This window comes from Cygnus atratus, chromosome 6 (genome assembly GCF_013377495.2).
Source record: "Cygnus atratus isolate AKBS03 ecotype Queensland, Australia chromosome 6, CAtr_DNAZoo_HiC_assembly, whole genome shotgun sequence".
Lineage (NCBI taxonomy): Eukaryota > Metazoa > Chordata > Aves > Anseriformes > Anatidae > Cygnus > Cygnus atratus.
This window is the reverse complement of record NC_066367.1, coordinates 679974-704681: the sequence shown is the minus strand read 5'-3', so window position 1 is coordinate 704681 and position 24708 is coordinate 679974. Positions and strand designations below refer to the sequence as shown.

The 24708-nt window shown below is 39.4% G+C and overlaps 1 protein-coding gene across 1 annotated transcript in view; it reads right to left on the bottom strand.

The window, feature by feature from the left end:
• SATB2 (SATB homeobox 2) overlaps positions 1-24708 on the bottom strand; it is a 132039-nt gene that overhangs the window by 86047 nt on the left and 21284 nt on the right.

Here is a 24708-nt window from a genome sequence, read left to right as displayed (position 1 = left end):
TTTTCATCATCCTCCTGCCAGCACAACACACTGACAAAATCTGCCTCACAGCACCCTGACCAAGGAGAACAATGCACCTGGGCAGACAACCTTTGAGGCTGTCCTTGGTCCTCTCTCCAGAAGCCTTCCTTGGATCTTATATTGTGATGTTTTCAAATGGAGAAGAGAGGGAGAGGCAGAAAAATGCTTTCTTTCTTTGAGGAAAAAACCTGTATCTGTTTTTAAAAAGATGCAAGAGGTCTCAGACTTCAATTCACCCAGCTTCAATGCTCCCCTATAATCTTCACATGGCAAGACAGCCCACTGAGCAGGAAAAAAAGCACAATAACATGGCATTGCAACAGAATACGTAAAACACATTTTAAAGGTTATAAAAGAGCATTGCTAATAAGACATTCTAGAGGCTAATAGGTTTAGAATTAAGCCTCCAGACATTGTTTGGCCTTGAATGAATCTGAATATCCTGCTTACTCACAGTAACACTGCTACAGAGAGCACAGAAATCTGGCTCAGACTGTAGACATACAGTAGCCAACCACCTTTGTGTTGAGTCAACTACAAGTAGATTTGAAAATTCATGGGTCTCAAGACCAAAGAAAAATAAGAACACACAGCATGCTATGCTGCACAAACCAACCCCTAAACCAAATGCAGATTCATATTTTGGCCTATACAGTCTAACAGCTTAACCTCTTTAGTTTAAGATTTGTGTCTTTTGGGGTTTTCCTTACACTGTATACAAAACTACCAGAATGGTTTTTCACTAAATTACTACTTTTGGCTTGCCTTCTGTCTTTTCTTTCCTCCCACCACACATTCAGTCCTTGACTTCCACAAAAAAATACAGCTTGAACTGAAGAACTGGTAGGACAACATCTAACTAGCAAGGTGGAAAAGCATGAATTGCTGAGGAAAGAGAGAGGTTGAAGATTTCACTGAAAACCCTAAAGAACAGTTGCTTCCCCTAATTAATTCAACAAGAATGCAATATGTGAAGATATGGTTGCTGTTACCTCTGCAATTTGATTCAATTCTTTTGCTCTCTGAAGTTGCATTATTGTAAGAGCATATCCAGACCCATACAAGACCTTACAATGTCTGTCGACTTAATTCCAGTATCGCCAATGACATTCAGGCTAGGAACTAGATCCACCATGAAGCAGTTAACAGATGAGGTGAGACTTGTATTCTAGTACTTGTTATATGTATTTTAAAAAATCTATATGTAAATGTGCATGCATACATATATTTAAAATATGCAGTATAACAGAGACTGAAGGTTTGAGGATCTTTAGGCAAAGGACTTCCTCATAGCTCACAAAGGGGTAAGAAGCAAATGACCAAATCTTATGCTTCCTTTATAAATTGACCTACTAGAGATAGACAGAGAATAGTATCTTTAAAGTTGCAATATTTATTTTCAAAACACATTTGAACAATCCTAGTCTCTAGTTGGAGCAGCATTATACTTTCAGGTACATGACATTATATTCAATACAAATCCTTCCTTCACTGACATCCACTTCACTCAGTAACCTGATTCTTGGCTTCCTCATCTCCCTGTTCTATTCCAAGGAAGAGCAAAACAATTCTGCATTTCTGACAAATCTAAATAAAGCTTTGCTGGTTACCAAACTATGCTACATTTCCTATCAACAGAAAACAAAAAAACAAAAACAAAAAAAAAAGAAAAAAAAAGACTGTAGTTCACCACTAGAGGAGATGACTCAGAACAAGCAAGAAGCGTTACCAGACTCAAAAAAATCAGTTTCCTCTTGTAGTGTTCATGAGCCCACACTATGCTGAGATGAACCCAGATTTGTTTTCTTAGCCCACATCTTCCTAGAACTGAGTCTATTTCCGTACAAAGCCACTAGGTCCTTTTTGGCTCTTGTTTGCATTTCCATCCTCACATTAGTTTGTGAGCAAAAGACCACCAGAACAAATTCATTATATTAAATAATTTTTGTGCACATGAAAAAGATTGGAAAGAGTAATTCACCTTTCGGATCTGGAGGTTTGTAGCACATGCAAATCATGCTTTGAAGCATTTCCAGAAGTCTACTGCTTCTTTACGTAGCAGCTAAGATTCTTAGGTAATCACAGGATTTAAAAGATGTGGAGTTTAAGGGACACCACCAGATGCTGCAAGTCTCAATAAAGGCTAAAGCATTGGCGGCGTTGCCAACATGCTCATGAGATAGCGAAGAGCTGTAGTACCTCCTGAGATCCATCCACACACTTTATCACAAAATAACTAATTTGCAGAGTTCCTCTTGCAATAAGGGTACCAGTCAGTGTGACCAGGCACGATTGTGGTCTAGACGTAAAAGGCCAGCACCATACCATTAAAATTGTAATATAGGAAATGATAGTTTAAATATTAAATAAAATTGATAAATAATGGATGAATCTATAAGATTGTATGGGAAATGGCTTCCTTTAAATACACTTTTCTATACTAAACATGTTGCTTACATGAAATTTGAGAAGTTGTTCAATCAAATCTTGCTGAAAATGATGTTCTAACCCGTCTTTACAGACAGAAGTGATTTTATTGCTGGTGGCCCAAAACATTGGCCTCTCTGTTACCTCCTCTCCCTATGCTGAGGTAACATTTTTCATTGCATGTTTAAAGAAAAGAACTGAAGATCTGGAAGACCGTAATCTGGGAACGTATAAAGAACACTGTTAACCGACAGAAACTAAGGTAATAATTTGTAAAGGAAATACTCTGCTTTCAGGCTGTGGTAGCATAAACTCTTAACAAACAGCCATGAAATGGAGGTGCCAAAGTCAAGACACCAAGGCCTCAAGCCAGCTTTTATACAGGTATATAGAATATGAAAGGCTTCATATTGCATTAACTGCATCTTGTACTTGTATACACTTGAGTAACTTTTATAGTGAAGGAAAATATTACCAAATATCAAAAAATGTCAGCACTCAAACCTTAGAGACATCTTGTTAGAATCACAAAATTATGCTATTATCATAGGGGGTTTTCTGCCAATAGTGGAACAGGAATTTGCACAGCCAAAATCTCACAACAGGTAGATTTGACAGGCTGATAGGCAATGAGGATGCACACTCTTTCTAGGCCTCAGGGAGATAGCAAAAGCCTCCATTAATAACTGTCCCGGCTAGAAAATTGTGTCTTGACTTTGTTGACAGCCCTTTAGGCCTCCTATACAAAGAAAATAACTTTCATTCTTAGTTTACAAATATATTAATTGATTTTATTTCCTGCTAAGATGGAGCTCAGATTTGTCACAGTCCGTAACACTCCCTTGTGGCAAGCAGCTCTGCTGGTCAGTTCCTGCTTGCCTGCCCACCCCAGGCCACATCCCTGTTGCCTTCCTCCTCCCACCCACGCCACGCTGCTTCATCTCGGAATGATGGCAGCCACCTCCGAGCTCTACAGGAATAAATCTCCAGACCGCAAACCTCTAATATCCCCTCCTCCTATCTACAAGGCAACACTTGCTCTCAATTTAGCTTGAGTCATGACCTTTCTTCCCATCTTCTTCCCATGCACTTTACCCAAATTTAAAAAACAGAGGAAGAAGAGATCATGAGAGACTGCAGTGGTTTTGGCCTACTGGGACGAGTGAGGGATGCCTTCTCCTCAAGGGCCGTTTTTGCCATGACTGAGGGTACCTGCCTCAAGGCTCACTCAGCCTGTACAGAGAAGAGCAGCCCAGAACGCACAACAGTGTGAGCCTCCAGGGCACAGGGCAGCTTCCCTTGGAGATCAAAAAGGACCTCTGCAGGCAGGCATGACGGTACCTGCCAGTCACATTTGCACCTCAGCGTTAGCTGTCCACACTGTGCACATATGGGCTACACATTTAACCAGCTGGGTGCACAGACCCTTCTCTCCCTGCAGTCAAGAAGACGAAAAAAATTGATTTTTCCACTAAAATAACCCACATTACTGTCATAGCAATTTTTTTTTCATACAGTCTCTTCTGGATCAGTTTTATGTATATATTATTAAATACTTGATGGAATAACTATTTATCTAGAACATGTATAATGTTTTAAGTAGCTGCAAATATTATATACATAGCCACACAATGGGACAGAATGGAGCAGTAAGTTTAAATCACACTCCTCTTACTGATTTTCACAGCAGAAGTAGTAAAGTATTTGTAGGGAGCCGACACCATAAAACACAAAGGAAATTTAAAGGGAAAAAAAGTATTTACTTCAAAGGACTATTACTAATACTTTTCCCCTTTTCTGCGCATAAACATATGTATATTTGTATTAATTCTGGACACAATACAGCTGATACATTCAAATGTATGTCCATTTAGACATGTGTACATAGCATGTTGGCATAACTAAGAAATGAAAAACAAAAAATAAGTTAAAAAATTGTAAATTAGATTTTTTTTTCTTTCTTTCTCTGAGTAATGCCAGAAAATGCCTTTGCATTTTGTCTTGAGGTTTGAACATAAGTAGTCATTTTCTGACAATATTTGGAAGAGAAGTTTTCAACTATACCAAGTTGGTAAAGCCATTATTTCCATTGCAGAAAATTACTTCCAATCCTTTTGCTTCTCAAATCACCCCCAAAAGACAATATTTTTTTCTGAATATTCCCTGTGTAATACAGATCTGTAGACTGTGGAAGTAACAGATATTTTGTTACAGTGGACAATGATCTGGATAGAGGGAGGGAGTCAGATCATGAAACCGCAACTTGCATAACTGTTTTTGCTTACATGAAAAACAAATCAACTGATCATTTCCTGACAGATGAAGCATTACCATCAAAGAGAATATAAGTATTTTATTCTTTTATTATTTAGCCCTATCCTTACTCCCTTCCTCTATTCCTCACTCTATTCCTTTTTTATTTGAAAAACTGTTTTTAAAGAAGATACATTTTAAAGGAGGAATTCTGTCTCAAACAGGAAAAAGCTGAAACAGGAAAAAATCAAGACCAGATCACCTTGAAATAACATATTTTTAAATCCCATGCTCTATGCCTCCCCTGCTGTTTAACTTTCTCTCCCAGCAAAAGCATTCATTGTATTTGATAAGACTATTAATATCTTTGTTCAGTCCCCCAGCACCAGCCCTCCATGGATGGCTTTTAGGTGGATTTGTTACTTGTCAGAGCAGCAGCGCTGCCCCGGTGGGTGAGTTCCCCAGGTGAGGGCTTAGCCCTTGTGGATCCAAGTTCATCACTCACCACATTGCTAATGAGACAAGTGCAGCCCAACACGAGGCTAATTGTCAGAAGCAATAATCTAAATTAAACTGGCCAACGTTCAAGTAAAAGGTACTTTATAAAATATCCTTTTCAAATGAAAGCAATCTCAGGAGTTTGTATGCCTACTCAATATAGAATTCCAAGCTTATAAAAAAAATCACAAAACCTTCCTCTTCCTCTCTAAGGAGCCAAAGTAATTATTTTTAATACAGTGACATATGTTAGACAAAAGTATTAAGGAGGGGGTTTCGTTCCACTCCAAGTCTCCACGGAATTTTCCCTTATGTGATCACACATCTGAGCTCAGATCTTAGCCCAACCAATGAAGATTTTTTGAAATTAAGGTTATTAGCTGATGAGAAATCCTTTTAAAAATAAGCCCAAAACAGGGAAGGTCTGGTGTGGCGCTCCCACCATTGAGAATTGTCATTAAAACAATACAGGAAAAAAAACAAACGTTCACAAAAACATTTGATAAAAGGCCCAAGTCAACTCAAAGCTCACTCCATTTTGGCTGGGACTCTGGGCTCACAACAGCTTCAGCCTGCCAAAAGAAATACAACCACCCGTTTCTTCCTGATGCTTTCACCCAGGGAGAGACCTGTTCCTTTGCTTTCCCCTGCCACGATAATGACATGCCTGCTAGGATTTGATTTGGGTTCTTATCACAGCCTGTCTTTGAAACAATTATTATTTTGTTAATTGTCAGAAGAAAAGGACTTAAGTGGCACCTCAAACTGACATAGTAACCAATAGCTTCCAGATAATTGTTATGTGTTGTAATTAAAATAATGCATGTTGAGAAGAAAAATTTAAAAATACCTTGGGGTACAATAGTTTAGGACATAATTCCACACAGGGAATCTGTATAATTTTGGTTGTAACCACACAGGAAAAATGTAGAATTTAAGTTAGAAATTATTCACTTACCGTGCAGAGTTATTACAAAAAAGTGTATTCATCTAATACGAATGAATGTTGTGGGTGTAGTTACAGTGTTTTATGTGTGTGTCTACCCATAAGGAATGACTGCAACATGTACGGAAAAGTAGTTTTTAATTAACCTTTTTTATACTTTTAAGATTATTTGATTCTTTGTCATTTTTATGAAGATAATAAATGCTGATAAGTGGATACAAAGATACTTTTCAAAACACTCAGTCATCTATACCTGATCTCTGTACTAGTGACAGTCAGAATACCCAGGTATTCAAAATATCTGAATTTTAGCCTCAAACATGTGATTATTTTAACATGGATAAATACAGTGAAAAACCTCTCAACTGAAAAACAATAAATGTAACAAGAAATAATAATTCTACACAAAACACCATGAAAGCCAGTGGACTCAAGAAATGTTAAATGAGAAAAATCTTGGCTCAGCCTTTATTGAGATTCCACAAGAAATGCCTTTCTTTTTGTAACACAGGGTTGAACTCTTGAATCACTACAAATGCCTAGTCTAAGAGGTAGCTGGCAACTGCGGTGGCATGAAAAGCATCTTGAACTAGACTTTGCCAGTTCCAGATGAGGATGCTAACTTGAGCTACCTATAAACATTCTTAGGTTTCTCTCTCTCTTTTTTTTTTAATCCCATTTGGGAATTTGCTGGTTCCCCTACCAAAATATCAAATTCAATCCAAAATGCAAAACTTTGTTACATTACATTACATTCCTTGGATGCATTGGACAGTCTACAGCCTACTCAGGAATGTAAGGAAAATGTGCAAAATGACACTCTCAGTGCACTAAAATGAACTCTGGAAGTTTGGCAGAAGCACATATTTAACTTTGCTCACAAGCACAACCAACTGAATCAAGCTGTACTAGTAGCACCAGCCAAAGATGAATTCTCAAAGACAAACAGGCTGTGGCAAAACTGAGAAGATCCAAGAGTTCCTGAAGAGTTCCCTTCATGTAGGTATTAAATCTGGGCCATGCTCTTGCTGCCAAATTCTTAATGTGCACACAAAAGCAAACAGCAATATTGGCATAATGAATGCAGAGTCACTGACCTGTGCCCTCATTCAGCCAGACAGATGTTGGCTGTACCACTGCCCAGATCAACTGAGCAAAGACCAAAGACGCTTGGAGAACAGCAAGCATCTGCCCCACCTGAAGTAAGGACTTCACTCACTAGATCAACTGAGTAAGGCTCAAGGTAACATATTTACAAAGTCCATCTTACATTTCTTTTTATACATAGTAGTTTGATCTCTTTGTCCTTTAAAATCTGAATTTCTCTTTCAGATTGGTGAAACAGGCATTTTAGCCTTCATTTCTCCCCAGACTTATCAAAGGGCCATAACATAGTTCCACTCGAAAATGCAAAGAAATGCTCTAATGAATAGCTATTATATATGTAAAGATATAGAACTGCTTATTTTCAGCATTAAAAGCAAAAAATATTTACAAGCAATTTGTTTAATCAGACTAAAAATATGCTAGACCACAACCAGTTTTTATTTTTTGTTTTTCTTCTTCTTTTTTCTTTATCCTTGTACTGGGGATTTGAAGGATGACACTACACCCTTAAGGTCAGAAGTGTTAAGTATCTAGTCAAGATGTAAGGAAAAAATCAGGCAAGCAACATAAAAGCAGCTTTGGGCTGCTTTTTTCTTTTTCTTGCAAATGAAGAAATTTACCATAGAAGCCTGTTACCTTTCTGATGCTTTGCACCTTCAGCAGTCAAAGAAGGAAACACCCATTAGACAGCTGTAGGGTTGCTCTCTGGAAGAAGCCTAATATTTTCTGTCCTAATCCAAAAACACTAATCCCAGCAGGGCAAGCTACCAAGCAGCTACTTGGGCCAGCTTGATGAGGTTGTAGTTATTTACTTCTGTCAATTTAAGCCCAAATTGTAAGTGCTCATTCAGTCTTCCTACTGTTTTAACTACTAAGCATGCAGGATGATGACCACCTTTGCAGGGCTGAGCTGCTGCTTACCAGTAGTTAGAACTAAATAAAATCAGAAAGACAGATTTGGAAAACCTAACACACTTTCAAAAATTACAGTCTGCTTCAAGACCTAGCACAGTAATAGACTGTCACAGGAACAGCTATTTCCTGGGCAAGATAGTGCAATAATGCAATTACTGCCATTTAATTAATTTATATTCTCAAAATCTGTCTCCTTACAATTTCTAAGTATTTCACTTGAGCATCAAGATAGGATTTTCTGACCCTGTTTAACATGACAACCCCTGCAACAAATGGCAGTTGTCTATAAAAAGAGGGGGCTCTCTGAGCACACATGCATGGTTTGGTTTGGTGTGGTTTGTTTTAAAGCAGGTCAGAGTGCAAGGGACCTTTTCTACCATGTGGGACTAAACGCCAAGAAATCTCACTTCGAGGACTGCCACTCTCCTCTGTGAAATAAAATGACACTGCTGTTAAGTCTGGATGTAATTACAGATATGAAAGGATGCCTGCAAAACTATGCTTGTATCTTTCTTGCTCTTCATCCTATGCTATGGATGTATTTGCTATACAGCTGTTAACATCCTGAACAAGTAACATGCAGCAGACTTAACATTTCCTTTCACTTTAAGCACTAGCATGCAGTGGTGGCTGTTAAGGCAGGCTTACCAGTAAAGAATGAGACCTTTGTCTGCCTCTAGTGCGGGCAGAGCTCTCCCCTGCCTGCCCCTGCAGCCCTGGGCAAGAGCTATGCCGGGAAGCCTTGACCTCCGGCCCGACAAGGACACTTAGTAGGGCTAAGGGTAATCCCAACTCCTCCTTGCTCATTCAGTTTCTTGAGCCGTTTGAAGCAATCATTACCAACTCAGCTACATTTTGTGGTCATATTATAAAATGAATCATTGTTCAACAGTCCAAGATTGCTAAACTCATTTTATGTGTGGTTTAGAGTAGAGTCATTGGTTGCTCAGACCCCTCCAAGTTGTACTCCCTCCAGCCTAGTCGCAGCAGGGAAAGCGCTCCTCCTTGGCACTGTTCCAAATTTAGGATGGTGTAACAGGGCAGAATTTGGCCTCTAGTACTTGTTCTCACAAGCTCCCCAAGAGCCAGCCAAGATTTCTTTCAGCCACTTCCTTCTGAAGAGATTTTACCTCAGAGAGGCTCTAGCTTTTGTGCGGTCTTAACACAGCGACTGCCGGGAATTCAAGTGTCTACCCGGGCCTGTGAGGTGCTCACTTTACACCCTCCCAGGCCTAACTTCACCCTACGTGTTCCTATACACACTATTTCTGTTTTAAGAGAGCCCATGGAATATTTTATGTTGGGATTTGGTAAGAGTGAATGAATGCTCCATTATTCATTCTGGTGGTACAGCAGTGGTGGCTCTCAAGTTTTACAATGCAACATATTGCTGTAATGACATCATATGACATCATAAATCTCCCATGATTTCTAAAGCCTCTGATGAATGGTTCCACATAACCACTGTGTTAATAAATGGAAAAAAAAAAAAAAGGTGAATCAAAGAAAAATCATGTGCATTTATGCACAAGTTAGAGGTCTACAGGCAAGTACTAAACCCCCTATGCTTTACGAAGAAAACACTTTACCTTCAGTCCTAAAGTAAAGAAGGCGGCACCATCTTAATTTATGGACACTGTTAGACAGGGAATCCAACTTTCACATGAAAATATCATATAGACAGCTCCTCCACAAAAACGTATGAATCTTAATTTCAAGTAATACTTCTAACAAGTTCTCTGAAGGAAAAAAAAAAAGTATTTCCTTTATTACATCCAAATGTTTATGATATTTCAACCACAAATAGTGCAAAAAATATAACACATATTTTTCCTTTCTTTTAAAACCACATACATATTAGTCAAGCTGAAGACCAACTTCTTAGTCCTTTTCAAAAAGGTGGCTATTTGCCATCCTCACCGTCAGTCAAACACACACAGTTCAAGCAAAACCATAAGCCTGCTGTAAGACTCCCAGCCTCAGGCTTCATGTGTCTCTCTACTGTCTGCAGTTTCTTCTTCCTATGCTCTCAAGAAAGGTACTTGAAACCAGGTCAAATCTTATATTTACTAAAACAAACACATCTCCCCACTTTCAGCCTCAGCACTCCCACAATTCTGTCCTCTGAGGACACAGATAATCAATCTTTCTCTTTGCAGCACTAGGAGGATTCCTATGAGTAATTTCTATTTTGTTGTCCCAGTCTAAGTATATTCACATCTACTTGGGTATTCATGTAAGCAAGCAAGAACCTAAACCCAAGCTTGTAGGATGTATTACAAAAAACAATCAAGATACTCTGAAGATCATTAGACAAAAATATCCTGCGGACTGATGGCTTTCATATAAGGAAAAATGTTCTGTAGAAAAATGGCTTTGGCCTATCCCACAAGTAGCTAAGTAACCTGCCCCAGAATAGTTGCATCAAGGTTGTTGTCTTTTTGTTTTGTTTTGTTTTCTGTTTTTCCTGTACAGCTGAAAAATTATGTCTTGGTTATGAAAAATTATTATTTTTTTCCTAACAGAGCTGAAAAATTATGTGGACAGAACATCCCAAACAAGCTCTTTGCAAAGACTCAACAGCGGCTACTGTTCATATAGATAAACATATCTGAAGTTGTGTTACCTATGCTGTAATCAACCTGCCTCTTAACAGACCAGTTAGTTCTTCACATAAAACAAGTTCTGAAATGTAGCTTGAGATATATCTAGAAATAAAAATCATGTTTCAACCTCTGCCCTCAACTGCATCAGCGGGAATTGAAAACTCCACTTACTTCAGAAGCATTCGACTTTATTTACACTGCTGTAACTTAAAACAGTTTATTTTTTGTAAAGAATCCTTTGCAGAAGTACAACACAAAAAATTATTAATGCTAGCAGCATTGTGTGCACTTCTCCCAAAGAAGTACAGCCCCAAATGAATTATCATCCTTGACTCCTCTCAGCTCAAAAAGATATGTTCATGGTGTGCACTTTCCACTTCAGCATCTTTCTACCTTTCCCAACTCCACATTGTCTAAACAGCCAATGCTTTATAGCCAATATATGCTTATAAGCCAATGCTTTATATTTATATATGCTATTTTATAACCTTTGCTATGCTATAGTAGCTCCCTTAAGTCCCTTTCAGCCCCAGTTTCCATCAAACCCTCTGATGTTATGCCAGAACATCAGTAACATGCAAAACAGTTTATGCAGTTTCAGGCAAATATCTAATCTGCTATTTTTGCAAGTTCAAATCGCTGTGCTGCTGATAATAGAATAGTAAGATGTTACTCAGTACTGAGATCCTCTTTTTTCTCGGAAGAATTAGAAAACATGTGAATTGTCCTATAATATTCAGTGGTTTGCTGAGCATGACTACGGTCCAGCCACATGCCATAGTGTATATATAGCTTTACAAGTTTATAACATACTGAGGTTTCTGCTTAATTTAAATCTGCTACTGGGTTTTAACATCTAGCTTCTCTCATTTTCCCCATCTCCACACATCCCCCACCAGCACTCAATGCCAAAGGCTCAAAAGTAATGAAAGGGTCACAGGAGGCCCCACTCATATTTGAAACTAACACACACCCATGCACAATCACACCATCACATACCTGCACACCCGTAAAGTAATGTGCTTCAGACAGCATATCCTAAAGCCACCAATCATTTTCTTGCTTTGTTCCCAGCAAATTAAAATACTTGCATTCTTTTCTATTCCATGCTCTTATGCCAAAGATGGGATCATGCTAACAAGCTTCTGAAAGAATCCTCTAAGATTTTCTTATGTTTACAAATTAAATTTTTAAAGAAAAGCTGAAGTTACCCTTATCAAGAACCCCAGAAGTATAGGGAAAAGAATGAAAATGTCAAGAATTAACAATACTAGGTATTATAATCCCACGCAGTGTTAATTTTGTTCCAGAATAGCATGTAGAAGTCTATCCCACCCATCAGATGAGTTACTATATTTCTACCAGCGTTTTGGCACCTCCTTCTGTACAAACGTAGCCCTTTTTCTATAAAGCATGTTATATAAATGGCTTAAATCCAGCAAGTATGGAAATAATGGGGTATTTTGCTTCTAGATTCAAACTCATCGCTCCTTAAATCAGACAGCATCTTTGTCCCCCTAAATATTACATCACACAACTAGCTGTGTATAAAATGACATTCAGAAGGTGTGCGAGTTCAGGGAAACAATAACCAGCATTAGGCAACAAGGAACTATAAGCAACAATTGCAACACAAGACATAACTCAATGGGCCAATGACCCAAGCCAAAATTAGAACCTGTTCCACCTTTTGTCCTGCAAAGCTACAAACTGCATCTCCTAACAGCTACAGAAAAATAACTGCCTGTTCTGTAAAAGATAAATGCTATGTAGATACACAAAGTTATTTTGTCATAAGCCAATTTAATATCTAAAAGTACACGGACTAGGGGCTGCCTATCTACTAGAGGATACACATGCTACAGCTACATTGCTGCAAATGCTGATTTAGCTGCAAGTCTTGTCATATAGCCCATAGGGTGTTTTAATAGTTCTGAACACAGTGCAGTTACCAGCAGCTTGCATCCATACCCAGTTCCTGGATACATGGCCAGATAAAATCTAGACAAAATGCTAAGTACTCGAAGGAAAACAAAGTACTGTCTATTAATTGCATGGGAGTTAGCACTGCCATCATGTAATCCTTGCTGAAAACATGATTTTTTTTCAAATTTATTGCGATCTGTTAAAAGTCATTCCATTTAAACAGCATTGCACAATTTCCAGACAACTGAATCTGTGAAAAAAGCCTTATGGCTTTGTGTCAGGTCTTTCCACATTATTATGGTGCAAAGGCTACATAAATTTATCTCTTTCTAATTCTGGATTTTTTCAAATATCAAGACAGTGGGTTTTTTTGTCTGTGTTTTTTTTTTTTTTATTCTCCATCTGCAGCTAAGATTTCTCCATCTCCTGCACATTTACATGCAAAACCAGAGTTTAGGCATAAGAGATGCACATAAAAAGAGAGGGATTCAGGAGAAGCCGTGAAGATGTCTGATGGCAATTTTGTTGTATAACAGCCTCTCCTTCAATAAAATCCACGCTGTGACCACTTTGGTACTACAGCTGCACTTGGACCTCTATCCCAACTTTGCTTCAATAAGGAGATGGAAAACAGTGGGACAGGCGAGTTGCTACACCTCAGTGAGACAGTGCAAGCACTTACCACAGTAGCAAAAAATCAAACGGCTGCCCGTCACAGAGCCCTGACATTGAGATTGCAAACAGCCTGGGAACTTACTTTCTTGGCAGTCTCTCCTTTTTTTCTTTTTCCTTCCCCACCTTACTGCACAGACAGACAACATATTTATAAAGCACAGAAGTTCCCTAAAAAATTAAATTTTACTACAGAGCTACAGAAAGGTGAGGAAAAAAAAACTCATGTTTTTATGATAATAAAAATATGGCTTAGCTTTGTTATTTAAATCAATTTTGATTATGAGACAATTTTTTTTTAAGTGTAATCCACAGATCACAGATGGAAGATCTCTAGTTAAAAAATATTGCATTTAAATATTACAATATAAAAAATATTGCATTTCTTTCCTAATTCCTTTTATAAAGTCACACACTACCCTTTTGGCCCCCCTCTAAAAAAATAATAAACACACACATTGGGATTTTGACGATTTGGCACTGTCCTTTTAGAATCTGGGAATCACAATCGGCTTAACAGAAGCAGCTTTCTATCAGTAAACTTCATGATAAAAGTACTCCTGGACAAAGAAATAAAGGAACGTCTCTCTTATAGAGTATCAAACTAATCCTGGTGATAAATTTATTAATTCAACCATTGAAATGTCAGTAGAATATGATTTTTTTCTGTTATGAGCAAAATACTTACTCCAAATCTAAAGAATTTAATAGGGTTTAATCCAATCTGGCTAAAGAGAAGTTCCGTAACATTCTAACAGCCTTGGCACACACAGCAATAATGTTCAGTACAAAATGGTAAATTCACTATAAAACATTTTAAACTTTTAATGACAGAATAAAATTCCATGGAGAGTGGTTACAAAAGACAAATTTTAACAACTGCCAGTTTCTGCTAAATTCTGCCATAAGGGTAATACTCAATTCATAAAGCAATATGCCGCTTTTGCTGGCAAATATCCAATTGTGTCGGAAGAATACATCCTGATTGTGTTTTACGGGACGGAGCAGCCAAGGAAAGAGAGGCAGTGGGATTCATTCAAGATTCCTACAAAGTTCTCAGGGGTGAAAGAAAATATAACTCTGCAGCACCACAACATCTCTTCGGGCTATGTGGCACCAATGGAACCACTGCAGGACCTGCGTTTCCCTTTTCATTGCAGAAATGCCCACCTCCAGTACACCGTCCTTCACAGCAGTCATGTTTCCCGACTATAGATCAGACTGTTCATGATTCACCTCCGTGCTCTAGACTGTGGTATCTTTTACTTAGCTAGAAACTACTGCTATTGATGCAGCAAATCATATTTTTCAGAGATAAAACATTCTTTTTAAATCAACAAGTCCTTCCTCAGAGAACAAAATAAAAGTTCTACCTTTGATCCAAGAAGCAGATTTTATTGTTTCTATGAATGTATATAAAATGCATTTCCTTTTGAACAGATTTATCCCATTCAGCATGGGGTTTTATTTTATGGGTGGGGCTGGTTTTTGTTGATTTGGGTTTCTTTGTTTCATGGCAATTAGTTGTAAAACACCTTAAGATGCATTGCTAGAATGACTGCTCTACAAAGAGCACTTTGTATCTTATTGTAAAATATTCAGACACTCAACACAAACAAATGGTGTCTGTAATAAAAATAGCGCCATATATCTTCATTTGTACTAGAACAAATCAGTTTTATTTGTTCATTCTGCATTTTAGTGTCATAGGTCTCTTAGAAAAGATAATTTATAATTCCTTCTGCAATTAGATATGAAATTAAGTCATCTTACTCTGCAGAAGAATTTATAATAAAGAGACCAGGTTCAACCAGTTCCACTGAAAATATTTAGATAGTGTCAAAAAAGACAGCATAAAAATCTTTACTGTTTTAACAAATTAACACTTGCCTTTTGGGTAAAGTACTGTACATGCTGTTAATCTTTTAATTAGGTTCTCAATTTCACATACGCATTTATGATGGGGTTTTTTTAGTGATCGAAAAATGCAAATGTATGGTGTTGCTATGCTCTTTTAGCAGACATCTCAGAAAAAAAATAACTAGCATGTGTAGCCCTCTATTTAAAAGCTTGACAATAAAATATTAATAAATCTTTGAGAATATTACCAATGAAATGCCATTCCATGTTCTTTTAAGCAAATACAGCTTACAGATACAGAAAAAGACTTGTTCTCCACACTCAAGCCACATAAAAAGAAAGTTTTATGTTCGTAATTCGTGCAGTTTTTAGACCCATCATCAGCATTTAAAAATATGTAATAGATGCTATCTATATAAGTGGATACATAAATAGTGACGTTTGAACCATATTCAATGGAAGCATTTCATAAAATGCCAATTTTCTCATGCTGAGTGCTGTACAATTCTGCCTAAACATCTCCTTCCAGGATTTTGAAAAGATTTGGTATTATCTATAGCTCATTAGTTGATATGTTCCTTTCCTCAAGCATTTGGTCCATCCTCAGTTTCAACGCAAAATAAACACTTTTTCCCCCACAGACTATTTCATAGATTCTCTAACTGGTGCTGAAAAAAACTACTCAGAAAGGCAGAAAAATTGCCATCAGTTAATGATCCCTATGCCAAGGGACATTTTTAGCATGGAGCTGTCACTACGAAAGCAGGAACTATCTACTAGCTATCCCACATAATGATTTTTGTTAGAAAAAGGAAAAAGGCCAAAATGTGGCTAAGCAGCAAATATATTATAAAAACAAAGTATGAAAGCAATTTAGCTAAGAATCCTCACTGGCACACATTCTCTTTCTAGATTGCTTGTTTGAATTTAACTCTTTATTGTAACTGTGGAACCAGCCAGGTGAAGTTGAAGATGCTCCATGTACACAATTAAGGAGTGAAGACATTAAAATACAGACCCCAGGCCCCAGGATTACTATTGCTTCATTCTTTAATCGACAAATATTTCATCCTAGAAAACTTATTTTCTATTGGAATGAAGTTGGAAGTAAATTTACCCACAGATATCCAGTGAAAAATATCTTAAGCTCATCTAATTAAATTTGACGCAATGCTTTTTTTTTTTTAAATCACACCTGTATAAACCTTTTTTTTTTTTTTGTTTCCCCCCTGGATAAACCAAAGGTATTTACTGACTGAAAGAAAGACAGAGCATGAGTGATCCTCCATAAGCCCTGCATTAGCAGGGAAAGGGAGAGAGACCCACCCTGACCAGCCAAGTAGCTCAGTGGGCAGGAGGGGGGCATAAACACCAGCTTCTTTCATCCACAGCTTGCATTTGAGCCTTAATCAGTTACTTTCTGAATGGGTTTCTAGGCTAACTGGCAAAAGGAGGTCACCAACAAAATTGTCTTTTGTTTATCCTTTTTCATTCTGTATATTTAGCTGGATCCCTTCTGCTACGCTCATATGTGGTGGTGAGCAACACTCAAAATTGACCCCTTGCTGTCAATGCCAGAAGGATCTTTCCTAAAGAGGTGATCAGAAACACAGAGCAAGTTCATGCTTAGCTTGTGCATGTAGTTGAAGGGGACTGAGAAGTACTGCTTTGGTACACCATGAGCTTGAAAGGGACCCCACAGCCAGCAAATTTGCTCCCCACACGCTCAAACCAATTCTTCACATGTGCAGGGAGATCCAGACCAGAGCACTCTCATGACAAAGGCACCCGGGGCAGAGCAGCCAGCAGAAAGAGCTGACCTTTATCCAGAGCAGCACACCCCTTACAAACACTGCACAGGGGAACCTCTGAGGTCCTAATAGTTGGGATGCACTTCCCAGAAAGTAGAAATCAATGTGGTGGATGAGCCCTGCCTTTGCTAGGGTCAAGGACACAAGCAGCTGGAGTTGGGCCCAGCTTTGTGCCCCATGGGCAGCTGTGGCAAAAAAGCATACTCTCTTGCTATGGGGTTAAAATGCTGCTGCCCTTCTCTAGAGCTAGGACTGGAAAACATCTCAGCAGACAAGAATATCTAAAAAGAAAAATCAAATTGAAAAAAAAGCTACCCTAACTTGTGTGCAGCCTCACCAGGCTCTGCTCTCTTCATATGCTACTGAACGTTTAAAATTTATTTAGCTTGTTAACTACCAGGCTGCTAAATGCACTTCATTTTCCTTCCCTTGACAGGGAAAGACCAAGTCTAACCTAATTTACTCCCATTTCTAAACATAACTCTGCTTCCTTATCAGATTCATGCAAGAAAGACAATTTTTTTTGTTGTTTTCAATTAAAATTAATAACCACCATTTCCCAATTTTCCTCAAAAATACCAGTGGTTCATGGGTTTGTGGGCTTAGCTGAGAGGTTGGGAAGGGGGCCAAGAAAAATCAGAATTTTTGGTCTAAGTTTTTAATCAAGCACATGCAGGCTTTTCAATGTGAGCTTGATTTTTATTTCAACCCAAATTATTATAAGGGTTTCTGTGACAGGAAAAAAAAAAAGAAATTAAAAAAAGGAAGCCTGTGGCTCAATATCCCCAGCATTTCTTCACTCGCTTATAAAACTACCAGAACGCAGGAAAATATGTCCTTGAAGAGCACGATACTTGAAGAAACTCCTGTCCTGCACAGTTACCTTTTTGCACACAGCCTGCAGCACACAGCGAATGGGAAGCACTACAGACTACAGCACTCATAAAATAGAAGCACAGATTTACTGTTACGGCCATAACGATATTTCTCAGAAACAAAGAGAGGTATCATTAAGCATTTTGTTCCTCCCTCTATCTGTAACAGAGTCTGAGGCTTATCAGTTAGGAGCACGGAGCGACCAAATGACACGCACTCGGCTGCCACAAGCTTGTCAGAGCCTGAAGCCGTCACCAAGGCACGCTGCATTTCAAAGCGCTGGGCCTAGCTCTCCCCTCGCAGACACGAGAAGCCTCGGGCAGGCAGGAAACGAATGAAGACGGGGTGTTTTCCTGCGACAGCCCAAGCCTGCTCTGTCCCCTCCACTCTCCTCTTCTCATCCCTGCCTCCTCCTGATTACGAGCCATGTTTTGCTCAGTCACAAACCGCAAATGAGACAGAAAGCAGCCTTCAGAAGTGCTGAGCTGTTCAGGGCTACGTTTGGTTACTCTCCTTTAAGCTGTTCAAACACCAATAAATTACCCATTTACTTATACTACCCAGATGTTTGCCATCTAGAAAAGTAAATTATTATTTGTAGAAGGTTTTTTTCCATCACAAGAATCCTGTAAATAACATCTTGGGATCAGAAAGCCAATACCGCCTGGCAACTTTTACACACATCAGCACTGGGCGGGTGGCAGGGAAGAAAAGGAAAGAGACACACTTCTCCACCAGTACTTGAAAGTTAAGAACTTTCATCATGAGCTTATCAAAGAGTGAAGTATTCACTGTAGTTCACACTGTTGGGATAATGAAGTTACTTAAAATAGCACTATGGATGGGGAACGAGGGTGACAACCTGGAAGGTGAGCTATTACTGGATTTTGAACTTATGTTTTCATATATATGTGTGTGTGTTATTTTATATACGTATATTATATATGTATTCATATTGTAGATATAAATTACAAATATAATACCTATTTCTTTATATATATAAAAGTAAAACATGAAATGTACTCAGTTTGTTATATATTTGAATATGACATCCTAACATTTCTATGTAGGTCAACTTTTCCACAAAAAATTCACCTTAGTTTTAGTAAACCCTAAATATATATGCAGCCTCAACCTCTCTTTCTTCTTTAATATATTACTTAAGATTTCTTAAGAGTTCCAAGCAACATTTAGAGAGAACTCTTGGGCTGTAACTGAAATGGCACGAGGTGCTGAACCTTTAACAAGTGTCTTTCAAGCCCTGTGTCCATTACGCACTGAAACACCTATCGAAAAACAAAGCAAGAAGAGGTTTTCAGCATTCTCATTAAATTCTGACTTTCTCTCCAGGTTCCTGTAATTGAGTTTCACTCGTATTTGTCATCAAGTTTTGTAGGGTAGACAAAACAGTGATTTGCTGGCAAATATCTGTATACAAGGAGGGAAATAAATATTTGAGCAGTACTCAGCCCACTTTCTTTAAACATCAGGGAGAAAGACAAAGAATACAACTCTAGCAATGTACAATTCAAGGAGCTGCTTTTACAAGGAGCGCTTTGATATGGATGGCTGAGTATCGCTGTAAGAAATCCAGTCTGCTTAGCAATCCCAGACAAAGTTGTCATTAAATTTAATGTCTGAATTTACTGCAAGACGTACATTAGAATTGTACCCCCCATGCTTACTACTCTTAAACGATTTGATTTGGGCCTTTCACAATTTCACCAGCAAAGCTGGAAAGGAGAAAGAAGAGCTTACCCATAAGTGTCCCAAATAGAAGCAAGGTCAGCAAAAGGGGATTACTAAATGTAAGGAGCTGTTAATTAAAGATGGAGTAAGACTGTTCTGGTGAAAAGAGCTCTGAAGTGAGCTGGGTTGTTTTCATCGGTTTAGAAGGGTGATCATATTCTGCAGCAAAAGAGTCTGAGTGGAGAGAAATACATCAAGTCTACGTGACTGACAGCTGTTAGGTGAGACCAGTATGCTATCTCTATACAAATGAAAAACAAAAAGTTGCAGTAAACAGTGACAGAGCTAGGAAATGACCCAACATTTAGTTTGTTGATCATCACATTCCATTCTTATTTAAGTCACCATGTCATCAGTGTCTCTTCTACTAATTAAAGCCAGTATAATATTGACTAGAAGGTGTTTGGTCCCATGGACCGGGAGCCATGGCTGAGACATACAAATGGCACTGGACACTTGGCTAAGGAGTCAGAAGACCCTGAATAATAGCATCCTTGTAATTTATTGCACATTATTTACAGGGAGAAACCTGATCCCAGGTTTCCTCTCATTTCTCTCTCACTGCAGTGCACTGCAAGGAGTGCTCACGTTCATGTTCCAGAGCAGAGCATGCTGCAGAAGCAGCACCAAACTCTTCTAGCCAAGTCTGTTTTAAAACTTCCCATAGCTGCAAGCAACAACAAAGCCTCAGAGGTGAGGCAGCAGGAGAAGGTTAGTTGGTCCTAAGACACAACTCCGGGGGTCACAACATCAGGGCTGAGATACACCATCAGCTGCTCTGGCCAGGCACTACCCAGCATCAACCGAATTCTGCTCTTTCCTACTTGGCTGTGCAGGGCTGATAGGGCTGATGCTGCCTGACCTGAGCTCGCCAAGTCATGACCGCCACTTAGCATCACCCTCCTACATGTCCAGCTACTGCCACTGTGCATGGCTCTGTACAGCCCCCAGGCTTCTCCCTTTTCAGGCAGTGTGCAGCACTAGAAGAAAGGGGGCAGCGTGAAGAGAGGCCTCCGAGGCATTAACGCAAGGCATTGCCTCTTGCAGCAGCTCTGCTCATGGTGATACATTGCTTAAGAAGCAGGGGCTGGCAACCTCTGCGGTGACAAAGATGGGAAAGATCTAATATTTCTCTTTCTCTTTGTTAACTCCCCTCAGCTGTTTTCTCACCCGTCCTTCTGCTCCACTTGGCATCCCAGCACCGTTTCACTTTTCTGTACACCCTTCTCCTTGTGGTAGCCTCTCTTGCCAGCCCCTGCTCAGCCAGGTCCTTGTCAAAGTGCTTAGCTCCTGAGAAGTAGATCCCAGCCAGTAACGCCACACAGCAGCAACATTCAAGGTGTGCATCCCAGGCAACTATCTCACCAATGCCCAGCTAAAGCTACCCGCAAACACACAAGCCCACAAACAGCAATCAGGGCAGGCACTCCCCACTGCCCTGTCCAGCAGAAGCACCTTGGAGAAGGCAAAGCCTGTTTTGATGACCCATTCACCTTTGTGAGGCTTTGTAGAAAACATACACCAGTTCTGTGTACGCTTACAACAGCTAGCAAGGAACCAGAAAAATTATATATATATAATATATATATATACACACATATCCACAAGAAATCCCACTATTTTCTTTTTCATATGGATTCTAAGAAATTGATAGAATTTTCCAAACGTGTCAGACTAGCACTGCTCTTCCTCCACCCCACAGCAGGGAGGGAGTCAGCTTTCAAAGCAGGTCCCAAAGTGGCAGGACTGCACACAAAGTACTGCAGTTGCAGGTACTTTCATATTACTTTGGTCACAGTACTCAGTCCCTACCATTTGTCCCCTCTTGCACAGCCCATTTAGAGTACCCTGCCCACAAAAAAATAACAAAAAAAAGGCATGTAAATTTTATTAAATTACACACGAAACAGGTACGAGGTGCCCTTTTAAAGCATGACTATTTTCCTCTCCGTAAGGCACATGTAGCTGGTTCCCTAGTGTCAGGTGTAGACTCAAGTGATGGAAGAAAAATACATAAATGTTTATTAAATCTTTATTGCCATTCACTCCACCAACTTTCACACCCCAATGCCAAGCTGTTAACGAATTCCCATTCTGTTCCAGAAGACTTTTCACAGCTCCTGTCAGAAAAGGGAAGTTTCACGAGGGCAGTGCTCGCTGGAAAAGTCTCTGCACTTACCACCATCAACAAAAAACGTTTGCAACCAGCTGTTTGCATAACAAATGTGTCCTGTCCAAATTGTATGGGAATAAAGAGCTTCTTCCACCGAGGCATGAGGCCACCTTCACGAACATCTCCCACTACATATTTGTCTCAAGACTCCCCCAATTTATCTAATGACCAGAACAGGCAATTAGCCATGATAAGCCAAGTGACCGTGAGCCAGTAGGTGATCCAGGCCAGGTGCCAGCTGTGTATGCAGGGTGCAGGTTGAATGCCCAGCCACGGCATCACCTCCCTGTGGAGCTCCACAGCTTTAGGCTGCTGTACAGGCAGGCAGCCCCACAGCAGAACCCCTGGGGCACATGCCCCCCTCCCCCCGTGCTACATTTTCTTTCTGGCACCCAGACTCTGCTGTACGGCCGGTGAGTGTGAGATGGGACCCTATACACAAGTCACACACCGCTTGCTTGAAACTCGGCAGGTCTGTGCAAGTGCCATGGTGAACTGCAGCAAAGGCGATGTGAAATTGCACAGCAGTTCTCTCGCTGCCACAATTCTGTTTTCCCCCTACAAGTAGCTCTTATCTGACACTGGAGACCCTGTTCTAAAGGGAGCATGCAAACTCAAGAAGTTTCCCATGAGATGAAGTGAACGCTGGTACTCCTCTCTGATAGTCAGCCAAAGCAAGAGGAAGGAAAAAATTACACATTTTTCTAACTCAAAAGGTGGCAACTATTACACACTACATTACTGCTTAAACAACCTTTACAAAACAAAAAGGTTTGACATGTTTACATTTACTTTGTCCTTAGAGGACACGAGGACACCTACTCATGCCAATACTCTGCACAGTGTGCTGCTCAAAGCTTTACCATTTTGAGAAATGCACCTGAGGATCTTCAGCTTCTCATACAGATCCTGTAATTCAGCTGATCATAACGCATAGAGAAGAACTAAGTGGCTGTTTATCAATGTATATTGCCAAATGAAATCAATCCCAAGCACTAGAACAGAAGCAGACTCTTCCTATAACCAGAATGAACAGAGCAAATAGCTATATTTTTCCCCCTTTTTAATATCAGAAAATTGTGTTCCCAAATAAATCCTTTTATCAACGATTTGGCAGCATGCTTCAGTCAACACTGGTTGACAGATTATAGCCCAATATTCTATAAATTTTCACATGAAACTAAACAGTCTTAGAGACCTATTAGCACTCTGTCTCTGCCTGGACCTCATCTCAGCCTGCAGACAGCTAGCACAGGAATAAGCTATTACAGAACATGCTGCACACTTCAGCTTCGGATGTTATAACCAGCATGCCCTACAGTATTTGCCCAGGATGTATAGTAGACTTTGGAGAACTAGTCCTTCAGTGTGAATGTAAATAAGCTGACCAAGTAAGAGATTTGGTAGCTGACAGACCTCTGAGGTATTTTCTGTCCTTTCTAAATATTATACCATTTGATGTTTTCTAGTGGAAGGTAATTGCTTCCTTAAAGACAAAAATGGCATTGTCTTTTAGACTAATTGCTTCAATTAGAGATTCAACTTTTATTTTCTAGATGAGTTATTCGAGCAACACACCAAGTGACAGATTAGTATCTGAGCCTGATGACTGTCAAAGCCTGTAGTTTAAAAATGCAGCGGCCGTTTCCTCCCTGCGCAGTGACTAATTCCCTTTGTGAGTCAATCTGTCTCTACTCCTTGGTATTCTCACAACAGAGAGATGCTGCAAAAGCAAGGTTCCCCAAGTGAGATGCTCAGCCAGTGTGGATCACTGCACTGAGTGGCATGCCTTCCTGGAACAGGTTTCTTCCAAAGCCCACTCCCCTTTGTAAATGCCAAGATACAAATCTTGGCCACCAAATGCAGTGTGTTCCACATGTTAGCTCACAACATGTTGAGCAATTGTGTTAACTGAGATGGATAGTGCTGTCAAACAGGAAGCTGGCTCACCAGGATGGAAACAGTGGGAAACGCTGACCTTTTACATTCAAAAAAAAAAAAATGTCCCTAAAATGACATGAAATGTTTCCTATTAAAAAATGAAACTACCTTCTCATATAGCGTTTAGAACCGTATTGTGCAAATTAGCACGTTGGAGCTGTGCATGAGCTCTGCCTGTAAGCAGATCCTGAGCCTCTCTCACAGAGCAGAAAGGCTGACAGAGGAAATGAATCATTATCACCCTGCTTGGAAAGAAGTTTGTACAAGGAGCGCTGTGCTATTAACCACTGCCTGGAACTCCTGGATTCGACACAACCACTGCTCCCTCTGTTCGCACATTCAAATTCCTAGCTATACAAAATGACTAAAATCAACAGTTAAAATCCTTATCCCCAGGCAAAGCTACTATTAAACTACTCTAAACACACACAGGTTCTATTGATGACATGAAGATGAAACTGAAAGTTACAGGCTTCTCATCAAAAAGAAAAAGCAATTAAATCATCTGCTTAGGGTAAGGAAGTCTCTTGAAATGCAATGTTCGTTTTGGAAAGATTTCTCCTACCCCACCACCTCCTGCCTGTTTCCCTCAAGATTAGGGTTTTAGGTTCATTTTTTCCATGCTGTTATTTTGGGTATAAAGAGGAAAGCTTTGTTTATTTTAAGATTTCACCACTTCTGGAGAATCTTCTCTAAATGAAAGGGACTGTAGGGCTTTGCAAAGGACTTTGCAGCAGTATAGTAGGTAAGTAGAAATAGAGAAATGAGTCTGCACATTTAACACTACAGCTATTGGCCATAAATACACCACTATATATAACACCATTCTATACATTATATCACTTAAAAAAATGGAAGATTATTATACACTTTAAAAAGTGGCCCTGATACAAAGAGAAATACCAGATGCCACCTAGGCGTACACCT